The sequence below is a fragment of the Glycine max genome, chromosome 14 (assembly GCF_000004515.6).
Source record: "Glycine max cultivar Williams 82 chromosome 14, Glycine_max_v4.0, whole genome shotgun sequence".
Taxonomy (NCBI): Eukaryota; Viridiplantae; Streptophyta; class Magnoliopsida; order Fabales; family Fabaceae; genus Glycine; species Glycine max.
In genome coordinates, this window is record NC_038250.2 from 18,336,939 (window position 1) to 18,342,938 (window position 6,000).

The following is a 6,000-nucleotide window of genomic DNA, read 5'->3' on the forward strand; positions in this document are numbered from 1 at the left end:
TTAGCAAACCCCACTAACATTTGATAACATACACACTCCTATGTTTTAGTATGGGTGAATTAGCAAGTTACACCATTGGTGTATTTTAAGAAAATCTCTAGTTATAGCTTGCTGAAGTCGCCATCGGAAGGCAATTGTGTGCTCTGATACTTTTCAGCATTTATCATATTTTTCATATGCAATTTGAAATGTTCATTTGATACTTTAGTATACTTTAGGCCTTGTTTTGAATCAAACTCAATATGTTTTCAGTTTTTAATATATTTTAGATAGGAATTATGATTTTAGAAGTTTTTAATATGATTTTTTGAGTTTTTACAGAGAAATACGACTATTTTAAAAGATAGCCTCGCTCAAGCTAGCTTAAACAAAGGAGAAGATGACATTTTGTAGAGGGATATCTCGCTTAAGCTAGGAGCGTGCCAGATGGTGCGTCCAAAAACCAAATTAATTCAAAACATAGATAATTATGGAGATATAGCTCGAAGGTAAATAAAGAAAATCACTTGGAAGATAAATGCAACAATTAAAACAGATTATATCAACTAAAGAGATCATTTTCTTGTATAGATTATATTATTTTGTAAATTAAGGAGTTTATCTGCCTCTATTAAACACATATATGATTTTATAAATAGAGAGTCATAGGCAAACAAAAAAAAAGCCTCTATACGCCAACCTTCACTGAAAAATATCACGAGATCACCATACTTGGATAACGTTACATGTGTCAAAATTTTACATTCTCATAATTCAAACTCTTCGGTTCTCTTTCTTTATTTGTTAATGGTTAGTTTGTTGATTTCTTGTTAGCAAAAGCGATCGAACCCGTGACCTTTTCCTCATTATCTTATTTCTTAACCATCCAACCAATAATGCAAAAGTTAGTGCTATCTTAACTCTTTCCTCTATTTTATTCTCTTTCTTTTAATTATTAATATTATTTATCACCCCACCCTTTTAAGAGTGGAAAACATTCTTTGGGAAAAGCTTATCATAGAGGACAGTTTCGCATGGAAATTACCCACAACGGGCAACCGACACACCATACATTGCAAAGTTGGTTCTAAGGAGGGAGAAGTTTTGAGATACGTTGGTGGGGTTGGCATAAGCTTCTCAAAGGATGACCAATCAAAGGCATATGGCACCCTTGTAGTGTTTGATTTCCACACTCTTCAAGTACTCTATTAGGACTTCTCTTTGATCACTCATCAAGTCTCTTATATGCCCAACTTCCTTGCATGTTTATTTTTTCTCCTTCTATTTGATAGTTTTTCAAATATAAACAACTAATTTGATGTTTTTATTTTATTTTTAATGAGTTATGTGACATATGCTATATCTAGACAAGATTGAACTTGCTAGAATCCTAATAGTGGGGTCATGGATAGCTTGCACAAGATTATAGGTTCAAAGTTCAAACCTTGTTGCTACTATTGTACACAAAAATAAAGACAAGATAAGATATGCTTAGAAATAAATGTATCTGAACCCAAGCATTTGGTTGAGTAGAGTAAGACAAGGTCTCGTGTATGAAAAATAATAGGTTATAACCCTAACTCGTTTTTCTGGACAAGGTAAATGTAAGTTCCTTTGTAACACGCTTCGAGCCCAAAAACTTTTTCTACCAAAGGTTGGGACACTATCATCTTACAACATTTTTGTTTATCAATAAAATTCTTTATAAGTTAAAAAGTTGGGGTACGTATCTATTGTAGAAAAGATGATAGAGTCTCCCTTTAGGTGGTTTAGGCATGCATGGTGAAGGCTAGTGGAAGCCTCACTAAGGAGATTAAATAAGATAGAAGATAAAGGTAGACCAAGAAAACTTTTTTGGAGAAACAAATAAGAAAGATCTAGAAGTTAATTAATAATTTATGCATAGACATAATTTATGGTAGAGCATTAGGTGTTGTTTGATCCATTCAATTGCCATGCCTAGTGAGAAAAGGCTTGGTGGTTGTTGTTGTAATTTCTGAAATGTTTGTTTCAACTATTATATTGATATGTTCTATGGTTTTAGTCCTTGATTTGTATACAACTTCTAGACAAAATAAAAAATGAGTGATAATCCTTTCTATCCTCAGGTGAATGTTGTATGTTATAGGAAAAAAACTCATGAAATTGATGCTTTTGAAACTTGCTCAATTTCATTATTCAATGCCCACATTTCTAGTGTCAATGTTGTTAGCTGCACTAAAAACTCAGATGTAAGAATTGTAATGGATTGGTAACTATTTTGGATTCTTTTACCAATTTATGACATTTTTGTACCCAATTTCCATCATTTGAATAGAAGGTTATTTTGAAGGTTTCTGCTGACATTTGTTAATGGTTGATGGAAATGGAATATTTCATCCCTGAGGCAAGAGCTTTACACAAATATTTTGATTTGCTCTTATAAGAGTCATTCACAAGATTTTTCTGATTGATAAGTTTCTTTCCTTCAAAAAGTCATATATTAGGTTAGCTTTTAAGGATATGATATTTACAATTGTACTCTTGCTATTATTCAATTTTTGTTGCATAGAAATCTAACAACTTTCATGTGAGGGACATTTATTATTTTTTACTAGTCTGTTAGACTAATGGAGAGTGTTGAATCAATCATTTTCTATATTTAATATAATTGTTGGTTGTTGTTTCAAATTTCAACATTTGATCAATTTGCAACATTGAGTAGCAATTGATGTTTGATATAACTGAAAGGAACTTTGTCGAATCTAGCCATAGGACTTTCATCACTTAATAGTTAATATCCAAAGTTAACTTTTTCCCTTATCCAACATAACTGTCCTGAGAAAGTTGAAGTCATTTTAAGTGCACTGAATTATATGTTATAATTGATATAATAACAGGTAAATTTTATATTTGTGTTTAATATAGAAAGTATCTAAACCTTTAACTTTTTTAGGTTTTGGGTTGGCGAGTCGAGGCCAATATTCCAATAATTAGGATTGGAAAGAATGTTAGTATTGATAGTATCACTTTTTTTATCTCTCATCTCATGTGTCCCAGTACCGATGAGCCTTTTTATAGATTTTCACTTGCTTTTTTATCAATTCAAAGATTTTTTTTATTTTTGTATTTAGAAAACTAGAAGTACCGAATAGGCGCTTGAGTTCTTTAGCTTTATATGTTCCAATTGTATCAAGTGGATGGTCTTGATCATTCTAGAATGAGAAAACTTCTTGGAGTTGAAGAAAACTCTTCTAAAGATTTTATTGATTTCATCGGTTGTACTGGATGTATATGGGGAATGGTATGAACATGAATTCATGGAACTCCACTTGTACTGATTTGTTATAATAATGATGTTCTGACAAGCATATGTGTTGATTCATTGACAAGCGAACCAAGTCATCAAGTAGTATTAGGTAAAAAAGAGTTATCGTTCCTATGAAGACTTGCACAATACTTAACAAATATCACAAGTTTTTACTATCTAAACTAACAAATAAACAATGATGATTTGAACATAGCATTCAACAATAAAGATTAATCAAAACAAAGCTACAAGTTACGATATTTTTGGGATTTTCGATAAACACACAATAAAACGATATGAAATTCAAATGACAAAAGTTGTCAGGGTTAGATTTCACCGAATCAAACTCTCTTTACACTAAAGCATGATGCTCGACTTGTTAATCCAATGTTAATATCAGACATAGTTTGAAAACTGTATTCTAATCCCTAATTCCTTATGTGAAAAGTCCTACACTACTAGAAAATATGTTTTTAACGTCGCCATTTTAACATCGATTTTATAAAAACTAATGTTAAAAAAAGTGACGTGACAAAATTGTAAATAAATTGAGTTCGTTAACATCATTTTTTTAAAAATCGATGTTGTGTGTCAATATTAACATCAATTTATATAAAAATCGATGTTGTTTGATAAATTGTTAATATTGATTTTTTAAAAACCAATGTTATGTGTCTATGTTAACATCGATTTTATAAAAATCGATGTTGTTTGATCAATTGTTAACATCGGTTTTTATAAAAATTGATGTTGTCTTTTTTCCTAAATTGAAACCCCAATATCAGTTTGTTGTCACTTTTACTCTCACTCACGCGATGCTACCTGCTCACTCTGGCGACCCTACTCACTCTCACCGCCCTCGCTATTACTCTCGCGAGCCTGCTCTCTGTCATAACCCTCACTCTCACTCTTATGACCATGTTTTAGTCGGTGGTGTCGTTGCCTATTGTCATTGTTCTCGTGCCCATGGTCGTCGTGGGATGTGGAGTTTAACTTCAAGCACAACAGCGATTGGGTTCGACAAGGAAGCTAGCCAATCCTCGTTGTCCTCCTTCTCCACCTCTCTTTTCAATTTCTCTTATGGAAACCGTAGAATCAAGGAGACTCGTGGCCTCATGCATCTCTTCCCAGACGACACTCCTTTGACTCTTGTAGTATCACATTCTCCTCCTTTATTTATTATTGTTCCATTCCATTTCTAAATTTTATTGGTCCATTGTTTTTGTGGCTTTAAAATCATTTTTTATGTCAACATAGGAAAAAAATGATTCATTCAATTTAGAAAAATTACTTTGTGCCTTGAAGTGTTGTGGTCATTAGTCCATACTCCACATGGATCTGGAAGGCTATATTGAAAAATAGTGGGAAAAGAACTTTTTATTTGTCCCAAAATTAATGTGCTTCATTTTTATTCAAAGTATCTTGTATGTTGTTTGTGCTCGATTTGAATCTGATCGATAAAAAATATCTTATGATCTAACTTAGAATTATTGTTTTATGAGTGCAGGAACAATAATTATGTTGTCGCTATTTACTGCTTTCATTAACTGGAATGTTCTTGGGCATTTTTATCTGTTAATTTCCTTTTTAGGGCCAATTAAACTATTGAAAGCTAGCGTGTATTGTGACTTAAAGATTCCAAAATTGATTGATAACGTAATATGTTGTAGGATTTGGATGTTGTTGAGGCGGTTATTCAAGGTCTTGTGCTATTCCAAGGAGGCATTCTCATGGTATGTTATTCTTACAATATTATTTGATTTGGGTTCTCCAAAACAATGTTTTTATATATTTGAATTGATTGATGTTTATACTTTAGCAAGTGAGTCATGATGAGCACCTCATCTCTGGAAGCATGGAGGAACTATGGGTTGTATTTGAAGGAAGAGTGACACCATTCCATGACACATTTCAAGAATATAAGATACTCCAATCATCCTAGAAAAGTCATGTTTTGTGGGGTTCCTTCCATCGTCCCAACATTCCTTTGATCATCACATTATGAATTGTAATTCATCATTCTCTTACTCTTTATTCGTGTTTGTGTCAATTTACAATCTTTACTTCATTATACAATGAATCTCTACTTGTAATGCTCCATGTTGTTTGACTTGTATGGATGTGGCTAATAACAAACAACTTATATTTAATTGAGTTATTGTCGAGCTTACTATGTCCTTTTTGGATTAGAACAGGATAGGGCTAATATAGAAGTTAAAGGAATGGTGAATTTGGATTTTGTTGGAAGAAGGAGTAGTATGGGTTTTCTAAGGTTGTAGTGTAGTGTTGGGGATATTGAAAGTAATGTGTTTGGCTTATAGAAACCACATGTGAAAAAGGTTTCAAAATGGAAGAAAATCAAGGGAGGATTTGAAGTAGAGAAATCTCCACACTTCATTTTGAGGTTTCCACTGGCATTATATCCACTTTTTCGTTCATAAATGGGAGATAGATTTTCTAAATTATTCAAGAAAGCTGCAGATATGGTGGACTTTAAGGCTTCAAAATTGTGGTTTTGAAGGTTTGGTTTAGAGTGATAAAATGAAAGCAATGGATAAGTGGAAAACATGAACATGGTTAAAATGAAAATTGTTAGTAAAATATGCAACACTTATTTAATTCTTATTGTCTTTAGTGGTAACTGACAACATCCTTAAATTGCCAAATACTTTACATTAATGTTGAATATTCCATTAATGTGTTTACAACTTTACATTATGTACTTCAGCAAA